Raw genomic sequence first — 16927 nt, forward strand, 5'->3', positions numbered from 1 at the left:
ATGAGTAGTGGTGTCCTTCCGTATCCCCCTCCTGTGACACACTCTGCACCTTTTTAGGGTTCGTCCCTTCTTTCCAGTATGGAGGACTACACCTGGAAAGTGTTGGCCAGGGACGATCCGGGCACCTCCAATTCCCGAGGTACTCCCACCTGCTCTTTCCCAGTCCGAAGAGATCAGGGCCTTGAGGACTGCCTCATAGAACTGAAGGAATGTCCCTGTGTTGCCAGCGCTCCGGGACAGCACAAAAGAGTTGTACATGGCAACCTGCACCAAGTAGACCGCAACTTTTTTGTACCATGCCCGGGTTTTGCGCATGGCATTATATGGCTTGAGGACTTGATCAGAGAGATCAACTCTTCCCATATACCGATTGTAGTCGACGATACAATCGGGCTTGAGGACCATTGCCGCAGTACCTCGCACAGGGACAGGGGTGATGCCGTTACCATGAATTGTGAACAGTACAAGGACATCCCTCTTGTCCTTATATCTGACCAGCAACAGGTTTCCAGTGGTAAGGGCACGGGTCTCACCCATGGGGATAGGTACCTGGAGGGGGTGGGAAGGGAGGCCGCGTTGATTTTTCCACACGGTCCCACAAGCGGACGTGGATCTGGTGGCGAGGGACTGGAACAAGGGGATACTAGTATAAAAGTAATCCACGTAAAGGTGGTAGCCCTTATCTAGCAGTGGGTGCAAAAGGTCCCACACAAGTTTCCCGCTAACACCCCGGGTGGGGGGACATTCTGGGGGTTGAATACTGGAATCTCGCCCCTCGTACACACGAAACTTGTAAGAGTACCCTGAGGTACTCTCACAAAGTTTGTACAGCTTCAAGCCATACCTCGCCCGCTTTGAGGGAACATACTGGCGGAAAATGAGTCTCCCCTTGAACGCAATGAGAGACTCATCAACCGCGACCTCCCTTTCAGGTACATAGGCCTGTTCAAATTTGGCCCCAAAGTGATTGATGACCGGCCGTATCTTATACAGACGGTTATAGGCAGGATCACCTCGGGGGGGAAATGCTGCATTATCTGAATAATGCAGGCATTTCCGGATGGCCTCAAACCGGGAGCGTGTCATGGCCGTACTGTAAAGTGGGGTCTGGTAGAGGACGTCCCCACTCCAGTAATGCCTGACACTAGGTTTTTTGACTAGGCCCATATGCAGCACGAGGCCCCAAAATGTCCTCATCTCAGCTGCACTGACTGGCGTCCAGCCACCGGGCCTAGCCAAAAAGGAGCCCGGGTGTTGAGCAACGAACTGTTGGGCGTACAGGTTCGTCTGCTCCACCATTAGATTTACCAGTTGGTCACTGAAAAAATGACTAAAAAAGTAATATTCAGTGAAGCCCACTGTGGAAATCTGGATTCCTGGTTGGCCTACAAAATCAGGAATCACGGGCTCAAATCGCTTTGGGGTACACCAGACAAGTTCACCGGCAGGGGGCTCCGGTGGATTTAACTGGTGGGCTGGAAAACTAGTATGAGCCCCAGAGCTGCTCGTACTAGGGTGGGCCACAGGGTTCCTAAATTGGCGGTCCCCTTGCTCCGCCCGGCGGCGTCTCCGCCGCCTTGGGGGCTCATCATCATCGCTAGATGATGAGGAGGACGTGGATGACAACAGGAAAGTGGGGTCATCCTCGTCCTCACTGGGACTCTCGGACTCGGAGGCAAGCTGGGCGTATGCCTCCTCGGCCAAGAACACCCGGCGGGCCATAGGGGAGTGTGTGTCTGCGTGTGTATGTGCGTGTAAATCTTTATTTGGTGTGCGTGTGTGTGGGGCATGGATGTTCACGGACTCACCCTAAGCCTAAGCCGTCTGAAGTTGATCAGCGGTGGGGTGTGCGATGTGCTAACAGTGGCCGGACGCTAAGAGTGCCGGCCACAGTCAGCGTACGCACAAAAAAAAAAAAAACTGCCTGCGCTCCAAAAAAGTTGGGGGGGGGGCAGGGGGGCAAGCAGCAGCACCCCTGGGGGGTCTAGGGTCACACAGCTGTGCTGTGGACCCCAGACACCCTACTTAGGGTGATGCAAGAACTTTTTTTTACCACTAACTTTCCCTTTATTTTCCCTGCCTAGCCCAACCTTTCCCTAGACTTTCCCTATTTACCTGCTGATAAGATGGGGGGTGCTGGGGCACAGATCGGGTCCTGGGGGCAAGGATGGGTGCTGGGGCACAGATGGGGTAATGCTCCACACGTGCAGGCAGCGCTCCTCTCTCCTAAGGCTCCGGACATAAAAGGAGGAGGAGAGGAGCGCTGCTATCATTTAAATCTCCCACCGGCCCGCCCTCCTACCAATCAGAGGCTATCCTGAGAGGTGATGTCACCGTCACCTCTCAGGATCGCAGGATAGTGATTGGTGGGGTAAAATCACACCACCGATCACCATCCTGTTCCGGGTTATTGGGTCCTCAGAGACCCGAATAACCCGGAAACGCAGAAAACCGCAGGTCTGAATTGACCTGCGGTTTTCTGCGATCGCCGACATAGGGGGGTCACAGGACCCCCCGGCGCATCTAGCCAAGGTGCCTGCTCAATGATTTGAGCAGGCACCGGGTTCCAATTACCGCCCGCCGGGCGGCGGTGATCAGAACTATACATGACGTACCAGTACATCATGTGTCCTTAAGTACCAGGACAACATGCCGTACCGGTACTTCATGTGTCCTGAAGAGGTTAATGTTCAGGAGTCCACTATCAGAAGGACACTAAAATACAGTGATGTGCATAGCAGGATTGCCAGGAGAAAGCTGCTGGTTTGCTGACCTTTGCTGCCTGTCTGCAGTTTGCTTAAGATCACCTGAATAAGCCAGAAAGTTATTGGATCAATGTTTTGTGGACAGATAAGACCAAAATAGAACTTTTTGGTTTAAATGAGAAGTGTTAGATTTGGAGAGAGAAAAACACTGCATTCCAGCATACAAACCTCATTCTGTCTGTGATATACTGTAGTGGTAGTATCATGTAGTGGCTGCATCTGGGTCAGGACAGCTGCCATCATCGAAGGAACAATGAATTATACCAGAAAATTTTAAAAGGAAACTGTGAGGACATCTGTACATGAGCTGAATCTCAAGACAATGTAGGTTATGCAGAAAGACAACAACCATAAGCACACAAGTCATTCTACTTTAATAATCGTTGACTAAGAAAAAAGTTATACTTTTGAAAAGGCCAAGTCAAAGTCCTAAATGCACTAAAATTCCTTCAAGCCAATGTGCAGGACTTATAAACAATTACCAGAAACATTTAGTTGCAGTTATTGCTGCCTGGACAAGGGGGTCACACCAGATACTGACAATAAAAGTTCACACACCGTACTTTTCAGACTATAAGACTCATTTTCCCCCTCAAAAAGCAGAAATTAGTACGCAGGAGGTGGGGAGTGGGGAGAGAAGCGCTGCGCCAGCTGTACTCACCCTCCATGGTCTTGTTCTGGGCCCCACTCTGCACTGTGTCACTGTGTGACATCAGGTCACAGGGCAGTGCGGGCTGGAAGACCAGTGAGTCCTGGATCTGCAAAGTTGCAGCACAGTCTGAAGCAAGCAAGGTAAGATTATTATTTTTTTTCAATGTCTGATCTGAGGTTGATGGGAATCCGATCTGAGGCTAATGGGGGTCCGATCTGAGTCTGATAGGGGCCCGATATGAGACTCATGGGGGTCCAATCTGAGCCTAAAGGGGGTCTGATCTGAGGTTTATTAGATCTGATCTGAGGCTTATGGGGTCTGATCTGAGGCTGATGGGAGTCTGATCTGAAGCTGATGGGGTTTATGGTTCTCATCTGAGTATTAGGGGTCTTGGAGATATGATATTGGGGTCTGTGTGTGTGTGTGTATATATACATAATATATACATACACACATATATATATATATATATATATATATATACACTCACCTAAAGAATTATTAGGAACACCTGTTCTATTTCTCATTAATGCAATTATCTAGTCAACCAATCACATGGCAGTTGCTTCAATGCATTTAGGGGGGTGGTCCTGGTCAAGACAATCTCCTGAACTCCAAACTGAATGTCAGAATGGGAAAGAAAGGTGATTTAAGCAATTTTAAGCGTGGCATGGTTGTTGGTGCCCGACGGGCCGGTCTGAGTATTTCACAATCTGCTCAGTTACTGGGATTTTCACGCACAACCATTTCTAGGGTTTACAAAGAATGGTGTGAAAAGGGAAAAACATCCAGTATGCGGCAGTCCTGTGGGCAAAAATGCCTTGTGGATGCTAGAGGTCAGAGGAGAATGGGCTGACTGACTAAAGCTGATAGAAGAGCAGCGTTGACTGAAATAACCACTCGTTACAACCGAGGTATGCAGCAAAGTATTTGTGAAGCCATGTGCATTTTTTGTACGCATGCTTTTACAGTTCATCAAAGGCAGCAGAAATCAATGGCATACTACTCACCATGGAGACCATACTATGCACAGAATTTTTTTGCAGCCACCACTAGAAGGAGTAGGGAGCAAGGAGATATTTCTAGTTTCCTTTAAGTTTCATGGTAGCTATATAAATTCATATGCACTGAATTCTCCTCAGTGGTGGTTGCAGGCAGCCAATTTAATCATATACTATATGAAGAAAAGCAGAGGAGATAGAATTGCATAGGGGAGACATCATTATATTTATGCTAGTTTTCTGGTGTAAATGCATTGAGAAATATGTTGTTTAGAATGAGCATCATATTTATAAAGTACCTGAAGTCGGGTAAAGTGGGCAAAACAGAGCATGACTTTTTAAAAGTATTATCTTAAAAATATTCAATTATTCTACATAACAAAAAAAAATAGTTTGCAGAAATGTTATGTGGGGGAGGGGTGTGTACTATGGGACCCTATTATTTCTGTGTACGCCATTACAATATACTATAAAAAATGTTTACATAGGCAATTTTTAGTTACAAAAGAAACAGCATAGGTTCTATTATATGTCATCCAGGTTTACATCTGGAGTTAATGTAGTCTTACTCTAAATTAAATTTCCAATGTTTCAGTAACCTCAGCCATCATATGCACAATATTACTGTCAACTGCAAGTTTTCACGATAGATGGGAAGATTTACTTTAAAAGCTGTTGTGATAATTTTGCCTTTTTCATCACTGGTGGTAACTACATTTGGATTTCATAAAAACACATTTTAACACCCATGTGACATTATTAGCTAGCTAACACTACCAGTTTATTTTTCCAGTACAAATAGGCTTTGGTGCTTAACATATCAGAGTCAGACCAGTCTTTTGTTTCTTTAAATTGTTTATGTCTCAAGTGCCTTGGTTTGATTAATAATGTGTGAACACACTGGTTAACTAACCTTTCAATGTGGGCATAAATCTGTGCCAAGAATAATCTTAGTACTTTGTTAGATTTTGGGGCAAAAAATAATATATATTGCAGTGAATGTTTGTAAGCCTGTGAAAATAAGTTTTGAGAGTGAACCTTCTACTTGCAGTGCACACTGGGAATAGTACTTAAAAAGCATCTGTCAGCATGATAAGCCCTATTAAACCAGGCATATTGCCTAGTAGTGTTGATCATGCTGAGTAAAACAATATATTTATTTTCTCTATAGGATTAATAGGTGCCGAGATATAATAACTTTCCTATTTATGCAAAGTAGCTGGAGTACCAGGGGTCTGGCCATAGTGCTAGTAGCACTGCTAGCTCAATAGCTCATACTCTCTGTACTCCACTCCCCTAGTCTAGCCCTGTGTTTTCATGCCAGTGCCAAGCTAATTTACAAACATAAAAATGAATATTTCTCTGCACTTGCAAGGGAGAGGGGAGTACAGTGAGTGCGAGGGCATTGCACTAGCAGTGCTGTTGGTGCTATGGTCAACCCCCTGGTGCTTCAAATAGCTAATTTATATAAACAACTAACTAGTAATATATTCTGGAACTTATTAAACCTATACAGAAAACAAATGTATTATTTTACTCAGGCATGATCACCACTACCAGTCAATATACCTTTTTTAATAGGGTTGAACATTCTAAAAGATGCTTTTTAAAGTTTTTGAGAGTAACAAGTTTTACTTTAAATAGGTATTACGTTATTTTAATATTGATGGCCTATTCTCAGGATAGACCATCAATATCAAATTAGAGGGAGTCAGACACCCTGCACCTCATGTTCTCTTGTAGTACTCTTGAGTTGAGGAAGAGACAGAAGTTGTCTTGAAAGCTTGCCATGTTGCTTCTATTTTTGTTAGCTATTAAAAGGCATCATACCTGCAAAACTCTTATTTTGTTTCTCTTAATAAGAGCACTAAACTAGTTTTCTACTGTCTAACACGGTACCACGGTCCTTTTTCAGACCAGGCACAGATATTTTCTCTAAACCCAGATTTAACCCAATTTTACTTCAACATTTTGCTGCACACTCTTTCGTAAATTTGGGCCAAAGACAGCAGGATTGTCAGCCAATCATAGAAGATAAAAAAACTGCAGTCCTCTGCGTATAGATAAAAGAACTATACACTTTATTCACACAAACATGTAATGTTTCAATCTACAAGTATCAGTTGTCTCTTTTCAGGAACCCTTCTTACTACAGACACTACTATATAATTTGCATTACAGTGGACTATAAAACTAATTTATATACAACCCTTTTAACCTTTTCTCCATGAGTTTTAATCCTGAAAGATCCCTTGCAAAGTAAAACATGAATTACAAAAATCCCCTAATATCCAGCATGGCAGTGTTCCCACCTGTCTTTACTCTGCCTCTTAGCCATCCTATTTATAAACCTATGTGAATTCTGCTATTCATCAGTCATGTTTTCTCTGGCAATAAGACATATAGTATAATTCTTACAGAAAAAAAAAACTTCCTTAGTTCAAGGAGAAGATTAAATGAAACATGTTCTTTGCCAACTGTCACTGACTTACATTATTTTCCTTTCTCCTAAATTCATCTTGTCACATAACAAATATACTGTACGTGCTGCAATATAAGAAAATTAAATACATTGGGAACCAGCAAATAAGTATACATTTATTCCTTTAAAACAAGGGAAATATGGCCCTTTTAAAAAATTTCTCTTAATATTTTAGGCTACTGTTAAAGGGGATGTTTCACAGCTACATGGACGTCATAGTGGGGAACACCTGCTTTGGATCCTCCTGTTACAGAGAGCAAGGAACATTTATTTTCATATATTTGTATTTATTTATTTATTTTTCTAATTGGCCACTTTGGATGCCACGGACCTGTTTGCTGATTAGCTTCATTGAATGGTGCTAAAACGGGTGCAGAAACTTACTGCGGCTCCAACTGATGGCAGTCTGCACATCAAACCAACAAGGGACATAGCCCTTCTTGGTGCAGTCGTGGCTTTAAACCGCCAACCTGAGAGCAGCAGCACTGCAGGCAGAGATGACGCGGCGGCTGCCGAAATGTTAGTGTGCTATCAATGCCAAAATTCTGAAGGGTAATTCTCAGTATGAAATGGCCCTAGTAGCATCGCGTGGACGCAGAGGAAATGTCTAGCTTACTGCACCTTCGCTTTGTGATAAGAACTGATTGCCAATGGTTTCTGATGCTGAATCCACAGCAATCAACTGGTATATCGGTGAACTTCAATTGTCCAAGAGACAACCCTTTTAAGGAAACATTTGTCTAACATTTCAATTCCTTTAACTAATTTTCGCATTTCTTGCTGGAATTTCTATGTTATCTTGTGCCATCTAATGCTTAGTGCCTGGAATTCTATGAATTTAATGTAGTTATGCAAAGGGACCTGATAATGATAGTCTGGAAAATTGGGCAAAACACATTTAGAAATATTACAAATTAGTAATGACACAGTAAGGCCTAACATTACTAACCATGTACAGTGAGGAACAGAAGTATTTGAACACCCTGCGATTTTTCAAGTTCTCACACTTGGAAATCATGAAGGGGTCTGAAATTCACATTGTAGGTGCATTCCCACTCTGAGAGACAGAATAAAAATAAAAAAAATCAGGAAATCACATTGGATGATTTTTAAATAATTTATTTGTCTTGCACTGCTGAACATAAGTATTTGAACACCTGAGAAACAGCAAGAATGTTGGCTCTCAAAGACCTGTTACTGTGCCTTTAAATAGTCCACCTCTACTCCAATCATTAATCTAACTTAGTAGCACCTGTCTGAGCTCTTTAAAGACACCTATCCACCCCACAGTCAGTCAGACGCCAACTACTACCATGGGCAAGACCAAAGAGCTCTCAAAAGACACCAGAGACAAAATTGTGGACCTCCACAAGGCTGGAAAGGGCTACGGGGCAATTGCCAAGCAGCTTGGTAAAAATAGATCAACTGTTGGAGCAATTGTTAGAAAATGGAAGAGGCTACAGACTACTGTCAGTCTCCCTCGGACTAGGGCTCCATACAAGATCTCACCTCGTGGGGTATCACTGATGATAAGAAAGGTGAGGAATCAGCCCAGAACTATAAATGAGGAGCTGGTCAATGACATGAAGAGAGCTGAGACCACAGTTTCAAAGGTCACTGTCGGTGTAGAACACTACGACATCATGGTTTTAAATCATGCATTGCACGGAAGGTTCCCCTTATGAAGTCATCACATGTCCATGCCCGTCTGAAGTTTGCCAGTGACCATCTAGATGATCCAGAGGAGGCATGGGAGAAAGTCATGTGGTCAGATGAGACCAAATTAGAACTTTTTGGTCTAAACTTTACTCGTCGTGTTTGGAGGAAAAAGAAAAATGAGTTGCATCCCAAGAACACCATCCCTACTGTGAAGCATGGGGGTGGTAACATCATGCTTTAGGGGTGCTTTTCTGCGAAGGAGACAGGATGACTGCACTGTATTAAGGAGAGGATGAATGGGGTTATTTATTGTGAGATTTTGAGCAACAACCTTCTTTCCTCAGTCAGAGCATTGAAGATGGGTCATGGCTGGGTCTTCCAACATGACAACGAACCGAAGCACACAGCCAGAATAACCAAGGAGTGGCTCCGTAAGAAGGATATCAAGGTTCTGGAGTGGCCTAGCCAGTCTCCAGACTTAAATCTAATAGAACATATTTGGAGGGAGCTGAAACTCTGTGTTGCTCAGCGACAACCCTGAAACCTAACAAATCTAGATGAGATCTGTGTGGAGGAGTGGGCCAAAACCCCTGTTGCAGTGTGTGCACACCTGGTCAAGAACTACAGGAAACGTTTGACCTCTGTAATTGCAAACAAAGGCTTTTGTACCAAATATTAACACTGATTTTCTCAGGTGTTCAAATACTTATGTTCAGTAGTGCAAGAAAAAGAAATTCTTTAAAAATCATACAAAATATTTCCTGATTTTTATTTTATTTTATTTTGTCTCTCAAAGTGGGAATGCACCTACAATGTGAATTTCAGACCCCTCCATGATTTCTAAGTGGGAAAACTTGCAAAATCGCAGGGTGTTCAAATACTTCTGTTCCTCACTGTATGTGACTGGATTGTACTAAAACAGTTTTCAGACTTCTCTGAGGATCATGTACTGAACATTTCCCACGTTTTACTAGCACATTTTCCATAGCTGGTATCTCAATAATTATAGTAACACTAGCCTCTCAGAGGACCGGAATTAATACAATTACTTATAATCATCATTAATCATGTATATATAGACTGCAATCACACTGAGCACTGCAGTACCATAATCACCCAAGTGATCAGACTGATATACCGTGCAATATGTCTCAGCAGACTGCTATTCAGAATATATTAACTCCCTTAGCAACAGAGCCAAACAACCATCTGCTAACAGCGATCCTCACATTTGATATTTACCTTGTAATACAAATTAGGAGTTCATTGGCTCATGTTAATATTTTTATTATTTTCGGGTTCTTTTTTTATATTTAAATACCACAATGTAATTTTTCCTTCTGTGAAGCAATTAAATACTGAAATTAGTTATTAGAAAGACTTGAATTTTAGTGTAATAGATTTACGACCACTGATGTTATGGGAGGGAGAAACCCTCAAGATTGATGTTGGCTCACATTTATAAGAATAGACGTAAACTATTAAAACTTTTATGGATATGAACCAACATCTTCTTGTCTTCAGAGGGTTTCTTTAATATTTTCCTTCTGTCTGTACATAAAGTGGGCTTTTATTCATTTAGAGCTTGCACTACAGTAGTTTTTGTAGTACTTTCTGTAGAACAATATGTCATCTGTTCAGGAAAAACTATTTGTCAAGTGGAGCATTAATTATCAATGCTATAAGATTTAGAATGGCCAACAGATGAATGAGCAATTGGCTGTATTTTTTCACTGATAACTTTAGACATTTATGGCTTATATCCACAGGATTCTGTATGCCATAAATGTCTAAAGTGTAATAAACGGAATAAACTCCATTAAGGCCTAAGGTAATAAATAATAGCAATATTTTGTGATGGTTTCTTACTTAGTTTCAACAGGAAAAATAATGTAGTTTCACACATACGGTACAGCTATGCAGCAGACTGTTTCGGGAGAGGAACAGCCTACTGAAGTTCACCATATCCAGCCTAGCTGGATACCGCTGTGCACCACCAGACCCCATTAACTATAATGAGATACAGTTTGGATGTGACCAGTTTCCGGCATGAGCGCTAGGATTCGGGTTGCACGCAAACTGGTGCTCATGCCAAAAACCGTCTGGCACTTCACTGAAGTATCTGGCTAGGCCAGATACAGTAAGTCCAGCAGGTTGTTCTTCTGCCAGTACGGCCTGTTGGATAGCTTTAACACATGTGGGAAACTAGCCAAAGGGTCGGCACTATTACAATAAACACATATTTTAAAAGCAACAGATATCAGCATGAAGGAGACCCACCACCTCCTTATGGTAGCACTGCTGTCCAGGGACTATGAAAATAAATCACCTGCTGAACACTAATCACTGCTCAGTTTAATTGCCCCCCAATAAAATTTCTCCGTTAAAGGCGTTCTCCAGGCTTTTAATATTGATGACCTATACCAGGCATGGCCAACCTGAGGTTCTCCAGCTGTTGCAAAACTACAACTCCCAGCATGCTTAGACTGCCTACATCTATCAGCCTGCAGCAGGGCATGGTGGGAGTTGTAGTTTTACAACAGCTGGAGAGCCGCAGGTCGGCCATGCCTGACCTATACTCAGGAAAGGTCATCAATATCAGATCGGCGGGGGTCTGACACGCCTGCCAATCAGCTGTGTGAAGGTAAGGCATGCGCAGTGTGTACGTGCCGTCCCACCAACCTAATATTAATGTCATATGTTGAGGATAGGTCATTAATATTAAAAGCCCGGAGAACCCCTTTAAGTTTCCCTCCATGGGGGACCACAGGTTACACAAAAAGTCCTCTATTCTCTGTGTGCCCATCAAATATCCACAGTAAAGGACGAAGAGTCAGGAACATTGACGTAACATTGACCATTTGACTGTTCACCACCACTATATATGAAACGGCAGCCCTTGAATAGAGGATAGCTAACATGGAAGGACATAGAAGTGTTCACCTGACGATGATAAATGTCTTTTATGGGGAAGCTCTTTTAAGATATTTATGATCCAATTCTGGCTCAAAATGAGAAAAAAACTAACTTTGCAATATACCTTACTGATTTCACCACCAACCCCAAGCAGACCTGTTATCTCCCTGTAAATGCTGACACGGAGTTGGTAAAATAACTAGCAGTGGCAGGAATATCCCTTCAAGAGATTGAAAACATAAATGTAGTTTAGTACATCTGTCCTGGTGATAAATGAATATAATATAGACAACCTATTCACTGATATATATAAATGGAAATCTTTGCTATAAAGCAAGTTAATTAATTCACCTTTAGGGCAAAAAAAATCTTATATACTTCGCATATGAATTATTGCATGTTTTGAAGTTGAATTAAGGTCTTTTCAATTCTGATAGGAAACTTTTCCTTTGTCTTTTAGCAACGTAATGCAATTAGCTTCACACATTTAAGGATACAAAAGCAAGGTGAGAAAATGTAACATATGGCACTGGCATTCTGTGTTATAAGGGGACATGTTTTCTTTCTCTTGTAACGCATCTTATTTCCTTTAACTTTTCTCGGTAATGCAATGCCTAGCAGTTGAGATTTGTATGTGTATATGTATTTAAGCAACCATCATCTCTATTCCATCTGCTTAGCCATTCGTGTGGTTTGTATTCCTTCCAATTTTAGCCATATGGCAGGAGCATACTGTCAAATTTAATGATATCCCATGGGACGTCTTCAATTTTCTCAAGACATTTAGAATATGCTTAAAAAACTGGCAATGCATTTCCATTTTAATTACTTCATTTATGTTAAAGACTAGCCCCACAGTACAGTCTTACCCAGTCTGTCATTATCTAATGCTATCCAAACATATTAATATGATTTACAGTAATATAACATGAATTCTTCTGACAATAAACCATTAAAACATGACCGAGTAGAACATAAACTTAAAAGTATAAGATGATTACATTTTAATTTCATATATCCTCTTTTGCTTAGGTGCACTTGCACAAAGAAGACAAGAGGGGGAATTATAGCATTAAAAAGTTGCAAAATAGGGCCTTTGCAATGGTTTTTTGGCTCGTTTTTTCGACATTTTGTGCTGTTAGATAATCACTGGTTTTTTTTTTGCACCTTGAAAAAACGTGGGTCAATGTGTGTTGCAGCTTGAAAAAAAAGTCACTAAATACAGTACTCATACACTAAAGCAAACTATTTGCAAAAACACCACAAAAATGCAGCGACAGTGCCTCAAAAACTGCCATAAAAGCATTTTTAGATGCTTTATGAGTGCCTTTCATAATAACCCTTTATTAACAAATATTCCTTTAATGAGCCTGTCATCCATTTAATAGACCTTTAATCTCTGATAAAATCCTAATTTTAGGCTATGACTACATGGTGACTTTGGTTGTATGGCATCAAATACAACTTGTGTGACAAAACAATTTGATTTGTTTGCATTCTGCTGTCATATAGAATCCTCATGACATTTAGGGTGTGATTTGGTTAGAAGTCTTGTATGATTTAGAATTTGCAACTCTAATAATAATAATTTACCATATAGAACTGTAAATGGTTGTGGACCCACTGTGCCAACTAACTGGTTTGACTTTAGTCTAAACCTAAGGCCATTGTCCCAGCGGTTCCATGGTATTTCTCCTTTAACCCCTATACAGGGATCTGGCCGGTACCTTCTGGACTAGTCCTGGTGTAGTTGGATGCTGACCCAAGGGGCTCAGAGACACCAGTGCGAAGCACCAAGTCAAAAAGTGTAATCTGAACATAGTCCAAAGTTAGGGTAGGCTGAGTACTTATATATTCCAAATAATTCCAAGATTGGGGCAGGCAGACTACATACATAGTCCATGTCATAGTTCCAAGACCTAGGCAGGCAGGTTCCAAGACCTAGGCAGGCAGCAAGGAGCAGAACTGGTAGACAGACAATGTTTGGTACACAGGTATTCAGACAGAAAATCACCTTCGCTGGTTACTAGCAACTAGAAAAACCTCACAGCTCAGGCGAGGGGGTAGAACCACAGCCCAGCTAAATAGGGAGGCTGATCAGCACTTAGTCATCAACTGGACAGGGAGCAAAAGAGAAGGATTAACTCACACAGTCAGTGCTAAAAGAAAGTTCATGTGCACTAGTCCCAATGCTCACAAGGAGAGTGGAGCGACACCTGCATCTGCCCAAAACAACAGGATAGCGGTGGACACGGGCCACCAGCCTAACAAATCATGGTGTAGGCTTAGGAGCTATGCCTGTGCAATGGACAGTAAGTGCCTAAGCACTGTCATATTCTAAAACAAGAATATATAGCAGTATAGCGAATATTCGCTAAATACAAATATAGAGCAATTTAGCTAATACAGTGCTATAATCTTTTTTTTATAGTCTTATTTATTTTTTTCTCTTCTGAACTTCAGATTTGGAAAAAATTTACACTATTAAAAAATAATATTATAGCACTATATTAGCTTAGCTAAATTGCTCTGTTTGTATTTTCTCGAATATTCGCTATATTGCTATATATTCTTGTTTTAGAATATGACGAATATACTTAAAACGAATATATAGCACTATATTTACTGCTATATATTCTTTTTTGATCAACTTCGCATTACGCGATTTTTACAATTTAGATTAATCACAATCGCGAAAATAATCTCGAATACGAATATTCACTAATATGAAACTAATATTCTAGCAAATATTCGCAAAATATCACGAATTCGAATATGGGACCTGCCGCTCATCACTACAGTTAATCAGGGCAGGAGACAGAGATGCTATGTGTACTACTCAAACAAAGTTACACACAGCACAGGTATGCTACGATGTTGTTTAGCTCAGGCTCTGGCTGCTCTTCTCATCACTATGGCTGTCTACTTTCAAATTCAACCACACTGTCCACCCTCTGTCCCTTCTCTCCACATCAGTCCCTTCCTCCTTCCCTCACCCTTGTTCAGTTCCCATACACTTTATACCCTTATACATTACACTGACCCATCTCCCTCCACGGTGCAACTTAAAAAACACCAATATAAATCTTTCAACCACTTGCTGTCTCTTTCTGTTCTCATGATACTAGCTGCAGGGGATATTTCACCAAATCCTGGCCCTCCCTCTGTTGCTAACTTCTCCTCTTCCACACACAGAAACCCCAAAAATCTTATTAATGTTCACAGCACTTGATGGACGTATGTCTTTTTTCAACCGTATTAACTATGTAACACTTTCTCTCCAGTCTCTTTTAACGGCGCACTCTGGAACGCACAGTCAGTTTGAAACAAACTACCCACAATTCAAGATTTCTTCCTCTCACCATCTCTGAACTTGCTAGCCCTTACAGAAACCTGGCTTCAACCCTCTGACACTGCTTCCCCTGCTGCCCTATCCTATGGTGGACTTCACTTCTCCCAAACCCCCAGACCTGATGACAGGCACGGTGGAGGAGTAGGCATACTACTTTCTCCACAGTGCACATTTCAGATTATTCCCCCTGTACCCTCTCTCATATTCCCCTCTTTTGAGGTTCACACCATTAGACTCTTCCATCCATTCCCCCTGAGAGTTGCAGTTGTCTATCGTCCCCCAGGCTCCCCCCACCAATTTCTGGATCACTTTGCAGCTTGGCTTCCTCACTTCCTATCTTTTGAATCACCAACTCTTATTATGGGTGATTTTAATATCCCCATTGATGCTCCTAACTCCCCATCAGCTGCTTACTTTCTTTCTTTAACCTTTTCTCTTGGCCTATCACAACTTACTTCCTCTGCCACGCATGAATAGGGCAATATACTTGATCTAGTCTTCTTCCGCCATTGCTCAGTCTCAAACTTTAGTAACTTATTCTTCCCACTTTCTGACCACAATCTTCTTTCATTTACCATAGAGACCTCTCACTTTTCTCATGGCAATCCTACTTTTCACACTTACAGAAACCTACACACCATTAACTGCCAGCAACTTATTAACACCCTACAATTAGCTCTTGCCCCAATCTCTTCCCTCCCCTGTCCAGACTTGGCTGCCAATCATTACAACCAGACGCTCAAAACCACCCTAGATGAAGTTGTTCCAATATCAATCCGACCCTCTCGACACAGAACACGGCAACCCTGGCACACACCTGAAACACATTTTCTACAGCGCTGCTCCAGATGTGCAGAGCGCTTATGGAGAAAATTGCGAATATCAGCAGACTTCCTCCATTATAAATTTATGCTCAAGACATACAATTCGGCTCTCAACATTGCCAAACAAAAGTACTTCACCTCTCTCATCTCCTCACTCTCAAATAACCCAAAACGACTCTTTGACACTTTTAATTCCCTTCTAAGCCTTAAAGTTCCAGAACCTGTCAGTGACCTCTGCGCTGATGGCATGGCCACTTACTTCAGAGACAAGATTGGCAGTACCCAGCAGGAAATAATCTCCCAGTCCCCAAATAATTTCAATCCTCCTCCCTCCAATTCCTCCACATGCTCTCTCTCCTCTTTTGACCCTATAACAGAGGAAGAAGTCTCCAGGCTTCTCTCTTCTTCTCGACCAACAACCTGTAGCAGTGATCCTATTCCATCACACCTCCTCCAGTCCCTCTCCCTGGCTGTCATCACTCACCTAACTACAATTTTTAACCTCTCTCTCTCTTCTGGTATCTTTCCCTCCTCTTTCAAACACTCTATTATAACCCCACTACTAAAGAAACCATCTCTTGACCCGACCTGTGCTGATAACTACTGACCTGTTTCTAACCTCCCCTTCATCTCTAAACTCCTTGAACGTCTTGTCTACTCTTGCTTAATAAGCTATCTCTCTGCAAACTCTTTTCTTGACCCCTTACAATCTGCCTTTCGCCCCCTCTTCACTCTACAGAAACTGCCCTTACTAAAGTGTTGAACGATTTCCTAACAGCAAAAAGAAATGGTGACTATTCGCTACTGATTCTGCTGGATCTCTCTGCAGCGTTTGATACCGTAGACCATAAACTCCTCCTCACCATGCTCCACTCAATTGGTCTTAAGGACACTGCTCTCTCTTGGTTCTCTTCCTATCTCTCTGGCCGCTCCTTTAGTGTATCATTCACTGGCTCTTCTTCTTCTCATCTTCCTCTTGATGTCGGCATTCCTCAGGGCTCAGCACTAGGTCCTCTACTCTTCTCCCTCTATACAGCCCCCATCGGACAGACTATCAGTAGAGATACCATCTCTATGCTGACGACACCCAACTATACACTTCATCCCCTGACATCACCCCTGCTTTACTGCAAAACACCAGTAATTGTCTAGCAGCTGTATCTAACATTATGTCCTCTCTGTATCTAAAACTGAACCTCTCAAAAACTGAACTTCTTGTCTATCCCCCATCTACTAACTCACCTAAACTTGATATTTCAATTTCGGTCTGCAGCAC

This window comes from Bufo bufo, chromosome 1 (genome assembly GCF_905171765.1).
Source record: "Bufo bufo chromosome 1, aBufBuf1.1, whole genome shotgun sequence".
Lineage (NCBI taxonomy): Eukaryota > Metazoa > Chordata > Amphibia > Anura > Bufonidae > Bufo > Bufo bufo.